Source organism: Equus caballus, chromosome 4, assembly GCF_041296265.1.
Source record: "Equus caballus isolate H_3958 breed thoroughbred chromosome 4, TB-T2T, whole genome shotgun sequence".
NCBI classification, from domain to species: Eukaryota; Metazoa; Chordata; class Mammalia; order Perissodactyla; family Equidae; genus Equus; species Equus caballus.
Genome location: NC_091687.1, coordinates 16698187 through 16722305, shown reverse-complemented (window position 1 = coordinate 16722305; position 24119 = coordinate 16698187).

Genomic DNA, 24119 nt, shown 5'->3' with positions numbered 1-24119 from the left:
ATTTTTTTTCTTTCTCTACTTTGAATTTGGGCAAAACAGATTTGGATTTTGCTGTTTCCATTTAAAAGACTGATGACCTGGTGCAGTGAAAAACATGTTGATTCCCAGCTTTTTGTTACACAATTTTATGTGCTTGTTTTTCCAGAAAATTTCCATGATGCCGTTACCGTAAGGTGTAAAGAGGGTCTTTACCAAGGCAGGGACCTAGGTACTGTGTGGGAAAAGCGATGCCATTATGTTGTGGAGCTTATCCTTAGTCAAGTCTACTGCATGACGCATGAAAACTTATTTGCAATATCTTAGCATTTGAACACTATTCTCTGCCAAAAAGATTTCAAAAGACAGAGCCACAAAGAAGGGCAAGCCCATTAAGCCAGCACTGATTTGGCACTTTCATAGAGGACTGACAGGAAGAGAGACCAGGGACCTACTGCAGGATATTATTCAAGGCCAAAGGCGAGTTACACTCCTTCTCAAACTGTGTCTGTGATGAAGACAGGAGGACAGGCCCAGCATGGGCTATTTCTGTTGTGCAGAAAGGACCAAAAGTGCTTGTTTGCTCACTCTCCCACTTTTTCATTTTGTCAAAACAAGATCACTTAATTGTGGAACGCTGTAAAGGGTTCCCCTAACAATACTATGAGGTGATTAATATACTTGAAAATTTAATAAATGGAACTTCCGGCTTCCTGTTCCACACATAAGAAGCCTGGGAGTCACCGCTCCAGCCCTAAAAAGAGTAAAAAGCCAAACAGATTGAAAACTCAACAATTCTTCTTGGATCTGTAAGAGCAGGGAGGACACAGGACAAATTGGTGCCCCTAAGATTGGAAAGACCCACAGGCAAATACAGGCAGTCCCGTCTTACCAGAGCAGGGACTCATGGGGAAACCGCAGAGGGAGCCGCTGCTGGAGAAGGAATCCTGAATTATAATTGAGGGACTGCTGGAGACTAAGTGTGGACAAGTCTGAGTTTACAACTGCAGGAAGACTCAGTCACTGGGGGCCTCCACAATATTATGAGAATTACCTCCAGGAACTTGACCAGATTCCTGCAGTGAGTAGCCCAGAAAAATCCCCTTCTGCTTCTTGCAGGGGCAGAAGAAAAGGAGGCATTTTGAAATATACCAGGGCATTCTTTCTTCTTAACAAGGCCTGCCCTCAGGAGAAACTAGTTCACTAGAGCCGAACCTGCTGGGGTTTTATCAGAGCCCAAGTGACCTGGGAGAAGGGAAGTACTCCACTCCAGCCCACTTCAGCAGTCCTGTTCTACTCTAAGAAGTGGGGGGTAAAACTGAGAAACCTTTGCGAAATTCACAGTCCAGAGGTACAGTTTCACTGAAAAGACTGAGACCCAATCCTAGGACTATAGAACAATTTCCCCACACACACACCTCACCACCACATTACAAAAGGTCCGTTTACAGCAGCTCCTTTTACCTGGCCCATCACATCCGGCTATCAAGGAAATATTACAAGGCACTCTAAAAGATAAAAAGAAAACTTTGGAGGGACAGAGTAAGTGTCAGAAACAGACATAGCAGGGATGTTGAAATTACCGGATCAGGAATTTAAAACAACTATGATTAATATGCTAAGGGCTCCAATGGGTAACGTAGACATCACGCAAGAACAGACGGATAGAAACAGCAGAGAGATGGAGATCTTAAGAAGGAACCAAAAGAAATGCTAGAGATCAAAAACACTGTAACAAAAATGAAGAATGCCTTTGATGAGCTCATCAGTAGACTGGACATGCTAAGGAAAGAATTTCTGAACTAGAAAATATATCAATAAAATCTTCAAAAACTGAAAAGCAAAGAGAACAAAGATTGAAGAAAACAGAATAGCATATCCAAGGACTATGAGACAAGTACAAAGAGTGTAATGTATGCATAATGGGAATGCCAGAAAGAGACAAAGAAATAGAAAAAATGTTTAAAACAACAACTGAGAATTCCCCCAAATTAATGTCAGATACCAAACCATGCATCCAGGAAGCCCAGAGAACGCCAACCAGGATAAATGCCAAAGAAAACCTTACCTATTCATACCACTTTCAAACTGCAGAAAATCAAGAGAAAGAACAAAATCCTTAAATAAACTGACAGAAAAGAAAACACCTTACTACTACTAAACAAAGATAAGAATTACATCTGACTTCTCAGAAAACATGCAAGCAAAAACAGAATGGAGGGAAATATTTGAATTATTGAGAGAAGAAAACGTTAACTTAGAATTCCATACCCTGTGAAATTATCCTTCAAAAGTTAAGGAGAAATAAAGATTTTCTCAGACGAAAAATGAGGGAATTTGTTGCCAGTAAACCTCCCTTGCAAGAAATGTTAAAAGAAGTTCTTTAGAGAGAAGGAAAATAATATAGATCAGAAACTTGGATCTGCATAAAGAAAGGAAGAGACTGGAAGAAGGAACAAGAGAAGCCAAAATAAAAATTTTTATTTTTTCTTATCCTTAATTGATCTAACAGATAACAGTTTGTTCAAAGTAATAGCAACAATATATTTATGTATGGTCATGAATATTTATCATATATATTGATATGCTTATGTATGCTTATATATAAGTGAAATGAATGATAGCAATGATACAAGAGACAGGAGGAAGGAATTAAGATTATATGATTAGTATAGTTATTCAAACTACCCATGAAGTGGTATAGTGGTATTTGAAAATGGACTGAAATTAGTTGCAAATGTATATTGCAAACACTAAAGTAACCACTATAAACACTAAAAAAAGAAACATAACTGATATGCTAAGAAAGGAGAGAAAATGGAACTGTATGAACTACTCACTTAAAAGCACACAATGCAGAAAAAGAGTGGGAGACAAAAATAGGAACAAAAAACAAAGGCAATACACAGAAAACAACAGCAAATATGGTCGATGTTAATCCAAGTTTATCAATAATCACTTTGAACATCAATGGTCTAAATGCACCAATTAAAAGACAAAGATTCTCCAAGTTAATCAAAAACAACACCCAACTGTATGTTGTTTACAAGAAACCCACTTTAAAGACACATATAGATTAAGAGTAAATGCATGGAGAAAAATATCCCATGGTAACACTAATCCATAGAAAGCAGGAGTAGCTGTACTAATTTCATACAGGGCAGACTTCACAGTAAGGGAAGTTATAAGGGATAAAGAAGGGAATTACATCATGATAAAGAGGTCAATTCTCCAACAAGACATAGCAATTATTAATGTGTACGTGTCTAATGACACAGCATCAGACTATGTGAGGCAAAAATGGATAGAAATGCAAGGATAAATAAATGAATTCACCATCAAGTTGGGAACATTGGCACCCCCCTACCAAATATGGACAGATCAGCAGGCAGAAACTCAATAAGAACATAGTTGAACTCAATTACACCATCAATCAATTGGATATAATTGACATCTGTGGACTAATTCATTTAACAACAGCAGAATTCACATTTTTCTCAAGCTCACATGGAACATTAACAAAGACAGACTACAATCTGGTCCATAAAACACACCTTACCAAATTTAAAATAATAGAAATCATACATCTGCTTTCAGACCACAATAGAATGAAACTAGAAATCAATAGCAGAAAGGTAAGTAGAAGATCCCAAAATATGTGGAGATTAAGCAACACACTTCAAAATAATACATGGATCAAAGAGGAAATCTCAAGAAAAGTTTTAAAATATTTTGAACTAAATGAGAATGAAAATGCAATTTATCAAAATTTATGGGATACAGCAAAAACATGCATAGAGGGAAATTTGTAGCATTTAATACATATATTAGAGAAGAAGAAAGATCTAAAATCAATAATCTACGTTCCACCTTAGGAAACTAGAGAAAGAATAGCAAATTAAATCCGAAGTAATCAGAAAGAAAGAAATAATAATTAGAGCAGAAATCAATGAAATTAAAAACAGGTATTTACTAGAGAAAATCAATAAAAACAAAAGCTGATTCTTTGAAAAGACAAGTAGGATTGACAAGCCTCTAGCTGGGCTACAAAAACAGAGAGAGAACACAAATTACTAATATCAACTGCGAAAGAGGGAACATCACTACAGATTCCCATGGACATTAAAGAAAAGAAAGATGATAAAGGAATACTATGAACAACCCTACACCCACAAATTCGATAAACTTGATTAAATGGGCAAATTGCTTGAAATACACAATTTTCCAAAACTCACAGAAGAAGAAATAGAGGATTTGAATAGGCCTATATCTATTTTTAAAAAAATTGAATCAATAATTAATGATGTTCCGAAACAGAAAGCACCAGGCCGAGAGGTGTTCACTAGTGAATTCTATCCAATATTTAAAGAAATTATACAAATTCTCTACAATCTCTTCTAGAGCATAGAAGCAGATAACTGATTCTATGATGCTGGCATTACGTTAATACCAAAACCAGACAAAGACATTATAAGAAAAATACAGACCAATATCTCTCATGAACATAGATGCAAAAATCCACAACAAAATACTAGCGAATCATATCCCAAAATGTATAAAAATGATTGCACTAACATGTGGGATTTACCCAGGTATGCACGGATGGTTCAACATTCACAAATCAAGTAATGTAATCCATCACACCAACAGACTTAAAAGAAAAATCACGTAACTATATCAATAGATGTAGAAAAAGCATTTGACAAGATTCACCAACCTTCCATGATAAAAAAAACTCTCAGTAAACTAGGAATAGAAAGGAACCTTTCAACTTGATAAAGACTATCTACAAAAAACCTATAGCTGATGTCATACTTAATGGTGAAAAACTCTTGCTGTTCCACCAAAATCAGGTACAGGGCAAGGATGTCCCCTCTCACCAGTCCTTTTCAACATAGTACTGGAAGTGCTTGCTAATAAAATAAGGGAAAAAAATGTATACAGATTGGGAAGGAAAAAATAAAATTGTCTTTGTTCACAGATGAGATGATCCTCTATGTAGAAAAGCCAAATGAATTGACAAAATAAATCCTGGAACTAATAAACGATTATAGTAAGGTTGTAGAATACAAGGTTAATATCCAAAAATCAATTACTCTCCCATTTTTCAATAATATACAAATGAAATTTGAAATGAAAAACACAATACCATTTATATTAGCATCCCCCCAAAATGAAATACTTAGTTATAAATCCAAAAAAATACGTACAAGATCTATATCAGGAAGACTGTGAAACTCTGATGAATGAAATCAAAGCAGAACTAAATAAATGGAGAGATATTCCATTTCATGGACATAAAGATTCAATATTGTCAAGATGTCAGTTCTTCCCAATTGGATTTGTAGATACAATGCAATCCCAATCTAAATCCCAGCAAATTATTTTATGGATATTGATGAACTGATTCTAAAGTTTATGTGAACAAGAAAAAGCCTCAGAAGATTCAGTGTAATATTGAAAAAGAAAAACAAAGTCAGAGGACTTTGTTCAAGACTTCAAGACTTATTGAAAGCTACCGTAATCAAGACAGTGCAGTGTCAGTGAAGGAGTAGACAAATAGATTAATGAAACAGAATAGAGAACCCAGAAATAGACTTCCGTAGATATAGTCAACTAATCTTTGACAAAGGATCAAACACAATACAATGAAACAGAGATAGTTTCTTCAACAAATGGTGCTGAAACAATTGGATATCCATGTGCAAAAAAATGAATCTAGATACAGACCGTATAACTCTAGAAAAGTTAACTCAAAAGAGATCATAGACTTAAATGTAAAATGCAAAAATATAAAACTCCCAGAAGGTAACATAGGAAAACACCTTGATGACCTGAGTACGGTGAGGACTTTCTAGACAAAACGTCAAAGACACGATCCATGAAAGAAATAATTAGTAAGTTGAACTTCATTAACATTAAATGCTTCCAGTCTGTGGAAGACAAAGTCAAGAGAATTAGAAGACATGCCACAGACCAGGAAACAATATTTGTAAAAGATACATCTGACAAGAAACTGTTATCCAAAATATACAAAGAATTCTTAAAACTCAACAGTAACGAAACAAACAACCTGATTAAAAATTGGGCCAAAGACCTTAACAAACACCTCTAGAACGAAGATGTACAGATGACAAATAAGCATAAGAAAAGAAGTTCCACATCAGCTGTTATTAGGGAAATTCAAATTAAATCAACAATGAGATATCGCTATACACCTATTTAAAATGGCCCAAAACTGGAGCACTGACAACACCAAATGTTGATGAAGATGTGGAGCAACAGGAATTCTCATTCATTAATGGTGAGAAAGCAAAGCAGTACAGCTACTTTGGAAAAAAGTTTGGTAGTTTCTAATAAAAATTCAATATGCTCTTATCATATGATCTGGCAATTGTGGCCCCCAAAAGTTGAAAACATGTCCACATAAAAACCTGCACATGAATATTTATGGAAACTTTATTCATAATTGCCAAAATTTGGAAACATTCAAGGGTCCTTCAGTAGATAAGTGGATAGATAAACTATCGTGTGTACAGACAATGGAATATTAATCAATACTAAAAAGAAACGAGCTCTCAAACTATGAAAAGACATAGAGGAACCTTAAGAGCATATTACTAAGTGAAAGAAGCCAATCTGAAAAGACTACATACTGTATGATTCCAACTCTATGACTTTCTGGAAAAGGCAAAACTATGGAGATGGTAAAAAGACCCATGGTTGACAAGGGTGTGGTGCGGGGAGGGATGAATCAGCGAAGCACAGAGGATTTTTAGAGAGTGGAATGACTCTGTGTGATACTACAATGGTGGCTACATGTCATTATACATTTGTCCAAACCCATAGAATATACAACACCAAGAGCGAACCCTAATGTAAACTATGGACTCTGGGTGACAATGATGTGTCAATGTAGGTTTGTTGATCATAACAAATGTACCACTGAGGTGGGGAGTGTTGATAATGGGGGAGGCTGTGCATGTGAGGGACAAGGGCTATATAGGAAATCTCTGCATCTTCCTTTCAATTTTGCTGTGATCCTAAAACTGCTCTAAAAAAAGGAATTTTATTAATTTAAAAACTTAATAAGCAAGAAATTTAATAACAGATAAAGAAAATTAATAACAAATCAGTGAGGAACTCAAGTTAATAAATTGAGATATTTTAAGGTAATTCAAAAAAATTCAAATGTTTATGATCACCAAAAGAGTTCAATTATTGGTGACTCCCCTTTATTCTTTCTTTTTTTTCTTTTTATTTTCCTTCATTTTCTCCCCACCCACCCATGCATCATCTTTATTATCAATTTATAGGAGCATAACAAGTAATCTATATGCTTACTCTTTCCTGAATTGAGCTGTTACTTCTTGAACTGGTTATAATTTAGGAAGCTCTTCCATGTCACTCATTTCCTTTCCACTCTCCCAGCCCATTGAGCTGCTGCGTGCTTCTCCCCTGACCCTTGACATTTCCATTCCTGGTCATTTGTCTATCCAACATCTGCTCTATGGTGGGCACTGTGCTACGTACTCAGGAGACCAAATGGACAAGCTCCCCTGTACCTGCTGAGATTGTGTCAGAGCAGGGAGGCCAGCAAAGGCAGTACACTTAACACTATATCCGTACTCTCTAGCTGGGAGATACATACTATGTGGGTAAAATGGAGACAAATCAGCATGTCTGAGCTGTGTGGGGCCCAGGAGGGTTGCCAGCGGAGGCCTCACTGTGAAACAACGATTTGCACCTCATTGGAACAAATATGAAAACCCCTGAGACAGTGATTGTGCCCATATCTAGGGAAAATATATAAGTCTGAGGACAGCAGTGCAAGGCTCTGACCCAGGGTCCCTGCCTGTTCAGAGATAGCAAAGGGCCAATGTGACTGGAGCTCAGTGAGTACAAGGGAATGGGTCAGCGAGGTAAAAGGCCAGAGGAGAAAGACTGAGAATGAAAATCAAATGGAGTGATGTGGAGGTCTTCACTTATCCTGATGAGAGTTTCTGTGTAATGATGGCCACAAAGGCCTGAAAGGAATGGGCTCAAGAGAGATGAGGGAGCTTTAGAAATAGTGGGCGTAGATCACTCTATGGAGGCATCTTGCTGTGGAAGGAAGCTCAGACATGGGTAATTAGTGAAGAAAATGGGGTCAAGTTAGTCCTTTCTGGAGAACTGTAGGATATCCTCTGGGATATCACTAATTAACAGCAGCCCAGAAAAATAAACTTGTCCCAGTTTTCGATAAAGAGATAAAAATATGTGTCATCTACCATGGGTGACACTATGGAGAAGTCAAAGGCCCAGTTGCCTTTAAATTTTAAAACTTACCTGCCTATAATTTTAAAAGGATTATCATTCAGAAGAAGGATTAGACTTCGCATCCTGGTAAATCGGGGAAATAATTTAGTGAGCAGCAGATTTAGAAAAACAATCCCTGCTGATGCATGCCCTGGGAGCTCTGTGCCATGAAGCAGGGACTCCCTGGCTCCATTCTTTTAAGGGGTTTCTGCAGAGTGTGTAGGGATAAACCAGTTATTCCACAGGTCTTCTGCAACTTTGAGTGTCTGAAGAGGAAGGGAAAGCTTTGAAGAATGTGTTGTCCATGTGAATCCATCCTACTCAGCAGGTCTGCTGTCAGATGCACGGTTTGAGTCTGCCCCTCCTTCATGCTGACTATGAAACTTCCATCAAATACTTTTCTCCAGGACGTCGACAGTTGTAACCTGTTAAAATACATACAAAAATAGTGAACCAGGGCCTGGCCCATTGGAGGAGCGGTTAAGTTTGCGTGCTCTACTTCGGCGATCCAGAGTTCACCTATCCTGACCTCACACCGCTTATCAAGCCATGCTGTGGCAGGTGTCCCACATATAAAGTAGAGGAAGATGGGCACAGATGTTAGCTTAGGGCCAATCTTTCTCAGCTAAAAGAGGAGGATTGGTTGCAGATGTTAGCTCAGGGCTAATCTTCCTCAAAAAGAAAAATAGCAAACCAAATAAAATAATTTATGGAAAATTAGGTCCCTGGGCTATGTTGTTATGATATAGAATGAAAAATACTGGAGAAAATTTGAAAGTAAAAATCATCCCTTCTCTGACCCAGAATTCATGCCGATCCATAGATTTTTGCGTATAGTCTTTCATAATCAAGAAAAACATTTAGAATCAAAGAGATGGACTGTTTTTACCAAGGACCAGTATTCTGCAAGTAAAATATGGTATCCAAAAACTCATGTATAAAACAGACTCCTGCCTCTGCCGTTCCTGTCTAATGCAGGAGGCAGGTAAGTATGGGAATGTGGAGGCACAATATCATACTTACTGTTCTCAGGATATGGACTGAGACAACAGTGTCAGTACTACAAGAGGGAGAGCGAGTGCTTCTGCCTGGGACACATCAAGGAGGGATTTGCAAAAGACACGACAATTGAAGGACAAATGAGAGTTCACTAGCGAGGGGGAGAAGGGCCTTCCATCCAGAAAAGACCCGAGGGCAACATACAAAGAACGCCATTGGCACGGCTTGACCTCAGCATTTATTTTCTCGAATAGATAGAAGACTGGACAGGAAATGAGAAATCAAGATGAGTTCTTGAAGAGCTAAGGTATGCGGACTCTCTCCTTTCTCCTGTGGGGTCATCAAAGGATTTGAAGCAAGACAACAGCATAATGGCCTCTTGCTCTTAGATAAACCACATGACATGATTCAGATATACTTGGTCACTACCTCTCCCTAGAAGCACTTGGTCACACCTCACCAACATGTCTCACCCTTACTGCAGTCTTCTCTTACCCGGCACCCCTGTACTGCCCTGGCTGCACCACGATCCATTCTCAACACAAAAGCCAGAGAGATCTAAGGAAACTTACAGCAGAATGGCTCCCATCTCTGGTATCCACTTCGTTCAGAGATAAACTCCAAGTCCTTAAAATGGTTAATACAGAGAAGTGTATCTGAGCTCTGACCTTGCCATCCCTGCTCTAGAACCCCTCGCATTTTTCCATTGCTCGTTTGGTTAGAGACAAGCTCCTAACCCCTTCAGACTCTTCATCGCCTTTCTACACACACTTCCCATCGTGTCTCTCCTTTTACACGTTCTTGCTCCAATCACACTGGTGACCCCTCATTGCCTAGCAAACTCCTTTTTCTTTCCTCTCATAGCTCTTCTGTGATGTCACTGCTTCCAGGATCCTTAGTAGATAGAACTAAGAAACATATATGTGTGTATACTGCCCCACAAATGCACACATTTCTATATTTACTTCTGGAACAGTCACTGTTTGTATATACTGACATCTCTGACTCTAATCTAGCACTGGTTTTGAAGCTTAAAATCCCGGATCCATAAATGTACTGTAATTTCAATTTGGCATTAACTGTATTTTATCAACAGCATGGTTTCTTCTGCCTAGAAGAATGTAGATCAGGTTTAGAAAGGCTTTGAAGTAACCTTGGCCCCCTCCTTAATAATTTTCTTTCTATTTTATAATATTGTATCAGCTAAGATAGAGTAGGTTGTGCTGTCTTAATAGACAACCCTCAAAATCACATTAGTTTAATGCAACAAAGTTTTATTTCTTGCTCGTACGAAGCCTTTTGTGCGGGTGGAGGACACAAGTGGACGGGAATGGTGATGTAGAAATCAGATGGATGAAAAATATGCAAACAGAAATATAGATAGAGGGAAAGAATCAAGAAAGAAATGACGCACGGAGTACATGAAACATGTAGTCCCTTGTCAAAGGGTGTAACGTTCCTGTAATTGATATCCCAGAAGAACACAGGCAGAATGAGCTATAGCGATATTTTTAAAAATGGCTAAGAATTTCCCCAAACTGATGAATAACATCAAGCTGCATGTTTGAGAAACTCAACGAGCCCAAACAAGATAACAAAAAAACAAAACAAAACCCTAACTACACCAGAGTCAAGCTATTGAAATTCAAAAGCAAAAGCAAAGAAACAATGGCAAAGCAGCCAGAGAAAAAAGGGACACATTATTTTAAAATTTGCAAGAGATCAAGGTACAGCTGACTTCTCAGAGCAATGGCACAGGAGAATATGTAGGTAAGCACAAATGAAAAAGGACTGGAGAAGCATTCCAGGGCTTTAAAGGGGCAATACTTGAAACTGGCAGCCAGCGTAAAGCAAAAATTAGAAGCTAGTAAAGGCATTTTAGTATTCAAAGGTTCTAAGAGTATCAGAAAGTGGTAATGTAATCATTTGCATCATACTTTGCATTTTCTAATCTCTAGGATGACAATGAAAGAAAGTAAAAGATGATAGATGAAAAACAACTATGGCAGTGATGAAATGAAATGCAAGAGGTCTATGTACAATCCCAAATAAAGATCCCAAGTCACCATGCTGATTCTAAAAATGTATATGGAGATTTGTAAGGCAGAATTTTGATGGAAATATTGAAGAACAACAAACTTGCAGGACCTGCACTTCCAGATAATTACACATATTGAAATTCTGTAGTAATTACGACAGTGTGGCACCAGAGCAAGTATAGACACATAGACCAAAGCATCTGTCTTATATTTCAATAAAAAGTTAAAAGCCCACACTGGAGATATAAAAGAATAGAATTAAGACTGTGGAAAATCCAATTAGTGGAGGGTAATGACATACCTGAAAACCTTTGCTCAACTTCAGGAGTAAGAAGAGACATTAAATTAAAAATGAAGTTGATTCATAGCTGAAAGAAAATGATATGTGAAGATTGCCACATTATAGGAAAATTCCATGAAAGTGAGCAATGTCTGACCACAATCTTGCAAACATTTAAACCAGGGGGAAAAAAAAAATATATATATATATGTATATTATATCATCTAAGTAGGGAAAAATACCAATTTTCACCCAAGAGTATAAACATCTGGCCAGCCTACACTTTTTGTTTGGAACGCTAAATATCAGAAGACATCAGAGCAACATGTCTAAAGATTTTAGAAGGTTAAAGTGGTTGATGTATTATCTCTCATGTATGTAGACAAAGTAGAAATGTTTTCAGTTACAAAAGGAATCATAAAATATAGCAGCTAATTATCATTATGCATTTGTGTATGTATGCATATATATGTGTATAAGTATGTATATTTATATATGAGGAAATTTGACCTCATTGAATAAGAAATGAATAGAAATTATGAACCCAAATATGGTGACATTAAAGTATGAAACAACTGATACTAAATAAAAAAAAACACTTCAACCAAAAATGTCAAAATAAATATTGCCCACTTATTTCAGACCTCCAAGGAGTGGATAATTCTCATGTCATGTGCACTGTTTTGAATGTAGAAAAATGCAGTAAGCTTCCTTATTCATTGTATGATATTAATATGGCCCTAATGCTTCATCCACTCTATTTTCTGACAAAAAATAAATAATTCTAGATAAAAATTGAAAATCTAATTCCTTCAAAATTAGAGATGAAAAAAGTAACAAATAAAATTCTTAGATATAAAATCCAGCACTAGGTTATGACCAAGAAAGATGTATTCATCAATGAAAGATGAGTTGCATTTTGAAAATGTATAAAAGTTAATCATATAAATATTTAAAAACGAATGCACAGACAACTAATAGGCATTTGATAAGATTTAAATTTCATATTTTGTTAAAATAACAACAATTATGAAGTGGAGTAACAGGAAGCTTCCTTAGCATGACAAATAACATCTATCTCAAATCAAAGGAGCTTCCAGTTTATAGTCTGACATGTAAAGAATTTAGAAGGTGTCACTCCCATCCTCACAAAAAGAAAAATCAGCAATTCTTCCTGGATGTGTCAGATAACTGAAGTCACAGGGCAAAGAGATCCCCAGAAATTTGACAGACAGACATGCAGATACAGAGAAACACAGCTTACCAGGAGCAGAGGCCAGGAGCCAGAGTCAGTATAGGTAGGAACACTTAAAACTATTATTGGTGAATTTGAGGAAGCTCAGTGTGGACTAACTTTAGAGTTAAAAATCCTGAGAGGCCTGATCTTCAGGGATCTCTACAATCAGAGAAAAATATCCTTGTGCTTCTGTGCTTACATCAGAGGTAGCAGAAAACAACCACTCTGAAATACACCCATAGCTCTCTGTTCTCCTTAATAATGCCTGCCCTCAAGCAAAACTGTTTTACAAGAACCTAACCAACGAGGATTTTAGCGAAGCCTAACTGAATTTGGGGAAGGAAAATACCCAACGCCAGCCCCCTCTAGCCTTTGAGGTGGGGGAAAGGAAGTACCAACTCAGGCTCACTGAAAGACTGACACCTAAACATAGGCCTTAGAATGCTTCCCTTCCCCCATACCCTACCACCACATGAACAGGTTCTGTATAATCATAGGGCACTACAGTAAAATAGATGCATGGCTCAGGCTCTATTTAGGAAGGAGTCTCCAGGGAAACCCACGGACAACAGGGTGATGAAAATCAGAATGCTAGGGAAAGTTAGCTTCTGACACCACAGCTACAGCAAACAGTAAACACAGCCCAATTAGCCAGATAATCAAAAAACTCACACTAAAAGCCTGCTTAACTGAGTTCCTGTTATGTGATATATAACATCCAGCTTTCACCAAAAAATTACAAGCCATGCTAGAAAGCAAAATATTCAGTCTGAAGAGACAAAGTAAGCATCAGAAGCAGATTCAGATATGGCAGGCATTTTGGAATTATCAGAGTAGGAATTTAAAATAGGTATGATTAATATTCTAAGGGCTCTGGTGAAAAAAGTGGGCATCGTGCAAGAACAGATGGATGTTATAAGCAGAGAGAAAGAAATTCTAGGAAAGAATCAAAAGAAAATGCTAGAAATCAAAAACACTGAACAAAAATGAAGAGTGTCCTTAACAGCCTTATCAGTATATTACACATGACTGAGGAAAGGATCAACGAGCTTGAAGACATGTCGATAGAAGTTTCTAAAACTGAAATCCAAAAAGAGAAAAGAATGGAAAAGATGGAACAGAATATACAAGAACTGTGGGACAATTACAAAAGGTGTGACATATGCATAATAGAAATATCAGAAAAAGAAGAGAGGAAGGTACAGAAGAAAATTCGAAGAAATAGTAGATGAGAACTTTTCAAAATTAATGACACACACCAAACCAAAGATACAGGGAGCTCAGAAAATATCAGATAGGATAAATACAAAAAAGTCTACTCCTAGGAATATCATATTCAACTTCAGAAAATAAAACACAAAGACACAATCTTTAAAGAAGTCAGAGGAAAAAAACTGACCTTTCTTACAGAGGAATGAAGATTAGAATTGCATTTGAGGGGCCAGCCCTGTGGCAGAGTGGTTAAGCTCATGTGCTCTGCTTCTGCGGCCCAGAGTTTTGCCAGTTCAGATCCCAGGCATGGACGTGGCACCGCTCATCAGGCCATACTGAGGTGGCGTCCCACATAGCACCACCAGAAGGACCTACAACTAGAACATACAACTATGTACTAGGGGGCTTTGGGGAGGAGAAGAAGAAGAAGAAAACAAAAGATTGGCAAAAAGTGTTAGCCCAGGTGCCAATCTTTAAAAAAGAAAAGAAAATTGCATTTGACTTCTCTTCAGTAACCAATCAAACAAGAAGAGAGTGGAAAGAAAAATTTTAAATGTTGAAAGAGAAAACCTAACACCTCAAAATTCTGTACCCAGAAAAATTATCTATCAAAAATAAAGGAGAAATCAAGATTCTTCTCAAACAAAAATTAAGGGAATTCATCACCAGTAGATCTGCCATACAAGAAGTTTTAAAATAAGCTTTTTAGAAAGAATAAAAATGATTTAGGTGACCAACTTGGATCAGGATAGAGAAAAGAAGAGCCTTAGAGAAGGAATAAATGAAGTTAAAATAGTATCTTTTATTTTTGTTATTCTTAATTGATCTACCAAATAGCAGTTTGATCAAAATGATAATAGCAACAATGTAGTCAGTGATTATAACATATGAATAAGTAAAACAAATGCCGGGGATGTTATGAGGGATGGGAGGGAGAAACTGAGAATATCTGTTATGAGAAACCTGCACAGTGTACCTGTGAAATGGTACACTGTTATTTGACAGCAGTTATAAATATTACATTGGAAATTTTAGGCAACTACTAAAAATGTGAAAAAGAAGTATAATTGATATGCTAAAAGAAGAGATAAATGGAATTATATAAAATGCTCAATTAAAACCAGAGAAGGAAGGGGCCAGCCTCGTGGCACAGTGGTTAAGTTCACACATTCTGCTTTGTTGGCCCGGGGTTTGCTGGTTCCGATCCCGGGTGTGGACCTATGCACCGCTTGTCAAGCCGTGCTGTGGCAGGTGTCCCGCATATAAAGTAGAGGAAGATGGGCATGGATGTTAGCTCAGGGCCAGTCTTCCTCAGCAATAAAAGAGGAGGGTTGGTGGCAGATGTTCCTCAGGGCTAATCTTCCTCAAAAAATAAAAATTAAAAAAAAAAAACAGAGAAGGCAGAAAGACTGGAAAATTTTTTCAAAAAAAGAACAAGGCAGTGAATTCAGAACAATTACAAATATGGTAGATATTAATCCTACTATGTCAATAATCATTTTAAATGCAAATATTCTAAAGATACCAAAGAAAAGACAGAAATTGTCAGAGTGGATTAAAAAAAAGACCCAAAAATATATTGTCTACAGAAAACTCACCGTAAATATCAGGACACACATAGACTAAAAGAGAAGGGATGGAGAAGTATATACATGCTAACACTAATTAAAAGGAAACTGAAGTGGCTATAATAACTCAGACACAGCAGACGGTAGAGCAAGGAAAATTATTAGGGGTAAACATGGCATCACATAATGATCAAAGGGTCAATTTTTCAAGAAGACAACAATCCTTAATGTATATGAGCTTAACAACAGAGCATCAAAATACACGAGGCAAAAACAGAACTCTAAGGAGAAATAGAGGAATTCACTACTATAGTGGGAGACTCCAGCAGCCCTCTATCAGCAACGGACACATGCAGCAGGCAGAAAATCAGTAAGACATATTTGAACCAAACAGTACCATGTATCAACTGGATAGAATTGACATTTATACACTATTTCATTCAATGACTGCAGGATATACATTCTTCTCAACCTCAGATCAAATGTTCACCAAGATAGACCACATTCTGGGCCATGAAAAACTTCAACAAATTTAAAAGAGCAGCAATCTTACAAAGCATGCTGTCATACCACAGTGGAATTACACTAAAAAACAATAACAGAAAGCTAGATGGAAAATCTGAAAATATTTTCAGTTCAAACAACTCACTTCTATATAATGCACAGATCAAAGAAATCAAGAGAAGTTAAAAAATATTTTGAACTAAGTGAAAATGAAAATATAACATCAATATTTGTGGATATAGCAAAAGTTGTGCTTAGAGAGAAACTTAAGACATTGAATCCATATATTAGAGCAGCAAAAAGATCTAAAATCAAACCAATGATCTATGACATATGCAAAAGTGAAATGACATAATTAATTATTTGAATATCTGTCCAAAATGTCTTAGAATCACATGTTGCCCAAAATTGACAGAACAAGGAATTTATGCATGCAAAAAATATGTAAAGATAAAAGATATTACAAAAGACAAAACAAATTATCCTAGTTTTATTGTCATTTTAATGGAAAAAAAAGAAAGAGAAACAACTAGAATGAGAAACAGAATTAAAGTAGCTAATTAGAAAATGTTTACATTCGCCAGTAAGAACTCACGGGCTAATGTCAGAGATTGATGTTCTTCTTCTTTTTTTTTTTTTTTTTTTTGAGGAAGATTAGCCCTGAGCTAACTACTGCCAATCCTCCTCTTTTTGCTTAGGAAGCCTGGCCCTGAGCTAACATAGCACCCGTCTTCCTCTACTTTATATGTGGGACGCCTACCACAGCATGGTGTACCAAGCGGTGCCATGTCCGCACCCGGGATCCGAACCCATGAACCCCGGACCGCCAAGAGGCAGAACGTGCAAACTTAACCACTGAGCAACCAGGCCAGCCCCGAGATTGATCTCATTCTCAGTAGCAGTGAAAACAAAAACATAGAGGAAAAAACAAACAAAAAAAACATATGAATTTTTTTTTTTTTTTTTTTTTTAAAGATTTTATTTTTTCCTTTTTCTCCCCAAAGGCCCCCGGTACATAGTTGTATATTCTTTGTTGTGGGTCCTTCTAGTTGTGGCATGTGGGACGCCGCCTCAGCGTGGTTTGATGAGCAGTGTCATGTCCGCGCCCAGGATCCGAACCAACGAAACACTGGGCCGCCTGCAGCGAAGCGCGCGAACTTAACCGCTCGGCCACGGGGCCAGCCCCAAAACATATGAATTTTTAAAATAACAAACCTTTTTTAAGAGCTGTAAAAACTTAAAAAGTGAATAAAGGGATCATTTTGTAAATGACAAGTATCAATAGTTAAAAAAATGACAACTGTTCCCAAATCAATTTATATTCTGAGAGTTTTATTTAAAGTAAAATCCCAATGACATATTTTTGTAACTTTATAAACCACTTACTTTTCTGTGGAATCAAATGCAGAGGGGAAAAACAAAAGCAAACAAATCTGAGAAAGAAGGATTTTTATGGAGAAAACGCTAAATCTAGACTTTAGAAGATAAATCTATACATGTTAAAACAATATTGAACTAGATTATAAAAAGAGACCAGTCAATGAAATAGACCAACACTCTAACAGAGCGTCCGATAAGCTTCATCTTGATATTTAAAATCAGCGGAAAAAGGATGGATAAGTCAATACGTTGTGCTTGAAATTTGAAATACTTACACACACATACGTACGTATTTAGATGTATGTATTTTAGATACCCATCACCATCTAACATAAAAACTCTACATACACTTTTGGTGCATTTTTATGACTTTCTAGCCTCATAAAAAAAGGGAAATAATAATAGGAGACAGCGCTACATTTGCCTACTAAACAAAAATCTGTATGTGAAAATGACTTAAAATTAAAATAAACATAAAGAATACTGGGATAAAACCTTTTCTATATAACATGGGATCTTATCCATTATAAATCAAAAGGAATTGGGGCAAATATCTTTGGTGAAAAAACAGATTGCAAAACAGTGTATGTTGTTTAATCTCATTCATACATGTAACTTTAAAGGTACATGGAAATAAAATATTAAACAGCATATATAATAGGACATATATAATTACATAATATATATAAATAAACATATGCAAATAGCAAATAATGTTTAATAGTTATCTCTGGGTGCTGAGATTATCTGTGATTCTTTGTGTTTATGCTTATCTTTATTTTCTTACATTTATACATGAGATGGTATCACTTCAGTAAAAAGAAAGTTAACAGGCTGGCCCAGTGGCATCATGGTTAAGTTCACAGGCTCCACTTCCGGGGCCCAGGGTTCACAGGTTTGGATCCTGGGCATGGACCTACACTACTCAACAAGCCACACTGTGGCAGCATCCCACATACAAAAAATAGAGGAAGATTGGCACAAATGTTAGCTCAGGGACAATCTTCCTTGCCAAAAAAAAAAGTTTGATAAAGACTGTAAGTAGGGCACATTTATCTCATAGTGAACAGTTTTAGCTTCTGTTCTTGTTGCTATGTTAACTCAAGGACGTCATATCTTCTTTCTGGCCCACCTCTAAAGAACCTCATTTTGCACATATCTGTATGGTAATCCATTCCAACCCCTTGGGCAACGTTTTATGCTCACTTCTAAGAAAAACAATTAATAAATGTATATGTGGAGCCTCTGTTTTCACTTTTCTTTCTGAAATTATTTATTTATTCACTTGAGAGCCAACCCTGGCTTGGTTACACTTAGCTGGTGCTAGTGCTTACAGAGCTTCTGCTCGCCTAGACGAGCGAGCACCTGCTGAAGGCCATTTCAACACCCGTGAATGGGATGAAGGGTGAAAAGTGCACCACGGTTTCTGATAAAAGAAGATTTTAAGTGTAAAGCATCTTCTCACATAGGAATTTTCTTGTGTTTATTTCCTCCTGGGGATATTAAGTAACACTGGCCTCTGAACCTGGTAAATATGTTGATTTAAGACGTACATCTAACAGATTCATGACGCATTTTGTCAATGATTGCTTAAAGGTTTCACGTCTCTTTCCAAGGGAGGGGTGTGGAGAGGACTGTCTTCTGATGGTGGTAACTGAGCATCATCTGAGAAGGAGAGGCAGGCATGAAGAGCTGAGTAAACGATGGTGGGGAAGGGATGCTTCAAGAGAACTTTAGCATTTGCAATTGCATATCAAGTGCCTGGCACCATATTGAACATTACAACACCTTTTCTTAGCAAGTCAGTGACAGACCTGGAATCTAAATTTGAGCCCAGGCTCTCTACTCCATTGCCTCTTCCAGCACTAAATAAACCTCAGTGGAAAAGAAAACACCGAGGTGGAAAGATTGTTGATAGTAATACCAGACAGTTATGAGGCCAGCATTTTGCTCTTTGCTGTGTTTTCTTCTGTAAGTGTGCTTCTCATCTACAAACCTGGGCTGTTAATGCCAAGATCAATATATGGTTTTGTGGCCTGAATAAGTTTAAATATGCAAAAGATATTACCTGCCAGGTGTACATAATGCCTTCAGACACCAATACCTTTCTTTCCTTTATCTCTCTTTCAGAGTAATAGATTGATCACAGCCAATTGTGGCAATATAAAATAAAAATTTCACACAACTAGAAGGACCCACAACAAAGAATATATACAACTATGTACTGGGGAGCTTTGGGGAGAAAAAGTAAAAAAAATCTTAGAAAAAAAATTTCCTTGAGTTCTGATAAGGTTCAAATAAATTAGGATAAAATCACTGTGAACTTACGTTTGAGAAACAGCAGAAAAGGAAAAGATTGAGAAACTGTGTGGGTGTGACCCAATGTGGGAGGAAGGGCAGCAAAGATTGGAGCCATGCCAAGATGGCTCCAGAAAAGCAGCCTGAAGCTCACAATTGCCTATGTCCACATGTGTGGCCCAGCACACATAATAATGTGACAGATGACCAGGGATCCTGCATCCCAAGATCCAAGGGTATGGTAATACTTCCCTCTAAATGCTCCTCTGACACATAAAAAACTCAAACAGAAAAGTAACATCATTCACTTTGCATCTGGAAGATATTTGGGGTCAGCGTTTTTCTTCTAGGTTACTAATACAACGTATCCCGTTGATCAATTTTGACAATTGAACCACACTTGCTTTCCTGGAATAAACTCCATGGTTTGCAATTCTTTCTAAATCTTGCTGAATTCTATTTGCTAATATTTTGTCTTTATATTCACCAGGGGTATTGGTTTGCAGTTATCTTTTTTTTTTGTACTGTCTAGTTTTGGTATCAGAGTAATACGATCTTCATAAAATTAATGTGTTCCCCCTCTCCTATTTGCAGAAAGAGATTTTGCACAACCAGTGTTAATTCTTCTTTAACTGTTTTGTAGAAATCTTGAGTGAAACCATTTTTGGCATTTTGGGGGGACGGGAGTGTAATTTAATAACTACTATAACTATATAGATTACTATAACTATATACATTCAATTTCTATACTATTCAATAACTATATGCATTCAATTTCCCTAATAATTATGTCTATTCAAATTATGTATTTCATATTGGACGAGTTGGTCTATTTCGTGTTGGAGAGCTTGGCCTATTTCATCTAAATTGCAAGATGTATGTGTCTACAGTTGTTCACTTCTTATTAGCGCCATTGCTGACCCTGTAGACAGCAGAGCAGAACCCTGCCCAGTCTTTTTGCTCCATCCTCTCACTTTCCAGTGCTGTATGAGAGTGCTCCACTGCTCTTCATAGGGTTTTCATCGCCATTTTTCAGAAGTGGATGGCCAGGTCCATCTTCCTAGTCTGTCTTAGTCTGGAAGTTCTGCTCAAACCTGTCTACCACAGGTGACTCTGCTGGTATTTGAAATATCGGTGGCACAGCTTTCAGCACCACAGCAACATGCCCCTGCCGGACAGGGGACAAAGGACAGACGGATGGTGTGGTTCCCTTACTAGGAAACAAACCCAGTGGTGAGAGCACTGAATCTTAACCACAAGACCACCAGGATTGTTCGTAGTATTACCTTACTGTCCTTTCGATGTCTTCAGTGTCTATACTGACATCCTGTTTTATTCCTGAAATTGGTAATTTGTGTCTTCTCTCTTGTTTTCTCTGTCAGTCTTGCTAGGCATTTTCCATTTTATTGATCTTAACAAAGAAACAGCTCTTTGTTTCCTTAATTTTCTCTATTGTTTTTCTGTTTCAGTTCCATTGAGCTTTGTTCTTTTATTATTTCCTCCCTCCTGCTTGCTTTGGGTTAATTTCCATCTTCTTTTTCAAGCTTCTTGAAAAAAGCTTAGATTATTAAGACTTTTTCTCTCTTCTGTATGTGTGCGGTGAATGCTGTAAATTTCCTCTACTTCAGCTGTTACCCACAACTATTGATAAATTATGTTTTCAATTTCACTTATTTCAATACAATTTTTTATTTTCCTTTATACTTCTCTGATCCATGGATTATTTGGAACTGTGTTGTTAGTTTCCAATTGTTTGGAAATTTTCTTGTTGTCTTCTTGTTATTGATTTCTGCTTTGATTCCATGGTGGTTATACAGCACACTCTGTATGATTTTAGTTCTTTTAAATGTGTTAAGATGTTTTTATGACCTAGGACATGGGCCATCTTGGCATACATTCCATGGGCACTTGGAAAGAATGCGTATTCTGCTGATGTTGGGTAAATTATTCTACGACTATCACTTAGATCATGATGGCTGATGGTGTTGTTGAGTTCTTGTATATCCTTGCTAATTTTCTGTCTATTTCATAAATCGTTGAAAGAGTGGTGTTGACGTTTCCAGCTATAATTGTGATGTGTCCACTATGTTTCCAGTTCTAAAAGTTTTTGCTTCACATATTTTTCATCTTTGTTGTTTGAATGTGTACATAGTTAAGATTATTATGTCTTCTTGGTGAATTGACCCTTTATCATTATATAATATCTCTGTGTCTGGTAATTTTCTTTGCTCTGAAGTCTCCTTTATCTGACATAAATATAGACACTCCTGATTTCTTTTTTTTTTAAGTTTTTGTGAGGAAGATTGGACTTGAGCTAACATCTGTTGCTAGTCTTCCTCTACTTTGTATGTGGGATGTTACCACAGCATGGCTTGATGAGCTGTGGTAGGTCCATGCCCAGGAACAGAACCTGCAAACCCTGGGCTGCTGAAGCAGAGCCTGTGAACTTAACCATTACGCCACTGGGCCAGCCCCTACTCCTGATTTCTTTTGATTAATTTTTGAATGATGTGCCTTTTTGAATCCTCTTACCTTTAACCTACCGATACCATTGTATACGAAATGAGTTCCTTGTACACAGCGTATAGTTGTCCCATGTTCTTTGATCTAGTTACCAATCTCTTTTACTTCATGTGTTTAAGCCATTTAAGGAAAATGTAATTATTGATTTTAAGGCTTGTCTGTCATTTTGTTTTCTCTTTTTTTTGTTTTACATTCTTTTCATTTCTTTTTCCTGCCTTCTCTGGGTTACTGGAGCACTTTTAGCAGTCCATTTTGATTTATCTATAGGATTTTTGAGTGATTCTTTTAGACTAGTTATTTCAGTGGTTGTTCCAGATATTACATTATATACACATGATATACATCATCACAGTCTACTCACGTCATTATTTCCCAGTAGAAAGGAAGTGTAGAAATCTTACCTCCTTTTATCTTCTACTCTCCCCTGTTTATAACATAATTGTATATTTATAACATAATTGTCTGTTGTATTTATACATATTTTTGCTTTTTCTATGTTCTTTCTTCCTTCCATTCCTAACTTCTTCTTTTATCATATCCTTTTTGTTTAGAGAATTTTCTTTAGCCATTTCCTTATGGTAGGTCTTCCAATGAAGTATTTTCTTTGCTTTCCTTCACCTGAGAATGTTGTGCTTTATCCCTCATTCCTGGGGAATATTTTTACTTGATATCGGATGCTGGGTTGACAAGTTTGTTTTCAGGGCTAGAAAAATGCTTTGAGCCATTTCCTTCTGCCCGCCATGGTTTCTGACAGGAAACATGCTGTCATATGAATTACTTTCTCCAGCAAATAAGGCTTTTTGTTTTTTTTAACTAATTTCAGAATTTTTACTTGCCTTTGTTTTTGTAGAAGTTTAATTATGATATGTCCCTATGTGAATTTCAGCTTATCCAACTTGATGTTAGGTTTACATTTTGAATCCTTAGGCTTATGTCTTTTGCCAAATTTGGGAAGTTTTCAGCCCTTATTTCTTTAAGTACTTTTCCAGGCTTTCTTCTTTCTCCTCTCCTTCCAGAACTTTGATCACAGAAATAATAGATCATCTGTTATGGTCCCACAGGTCTCTGAGGCTAGGTTTATTATTTTTAATCTATGCCTCTGTTGTTAGATTGAGTAATTTCAATTGTTCAATTTTCAAGTTCACCAATTATTTTTTATCTATACCCTCCATTCTGCTGTTGAATCCATCCATTGAGCTTTTTATTTTATCATCTTTTTCAGTTCTAAATTTTTATTTGGTTCCCCTTCACAACTTCACCTTCTTTGCTGAGGCTTTCCATTTTCCACTAGTCTCAATCCCTTTTGTAATCGCTCCTTGAAGCATTTTTTTGATGACTGCTTCAAAATCTGTCAGGTAACTCCAAAGTCTGTCATCTCAGTGTTGGAATCTATTGACTGTCTTCTTTTATTCAACTTGAGGTTTTCCTGGTTCTTTGTATGACAAGTGACTTTTGATTGAAATGTGCATATTTTGAGTATTATGTTCTGAGGCTTTAGATCTTATTTGAAGCTCTTGTTTTAGTTGGCTGCCTTTACTACCACTCTGGCAGGGAAGAGGGGGAACTACCTCATTGTGTGCAGGTGGGATTGGAAGTCCAGGTTCCCCTCCTGGCCTCTGTTGATTCCCAAGGGTGTGTGTTCCTCATCACTTCTGGACGGCAGTGAAAGTTGTGCCTCCCTTCTAGCCCTTGTCTGACGCCTCCCTGGCTGAGAATGAGTAACTCTACTGCTCCCCACATGACCTCTACTGTCACCACTGAGGGTGGTCTTGTTACTGTTGGACACTGGTGAAAGTCCTGACTCT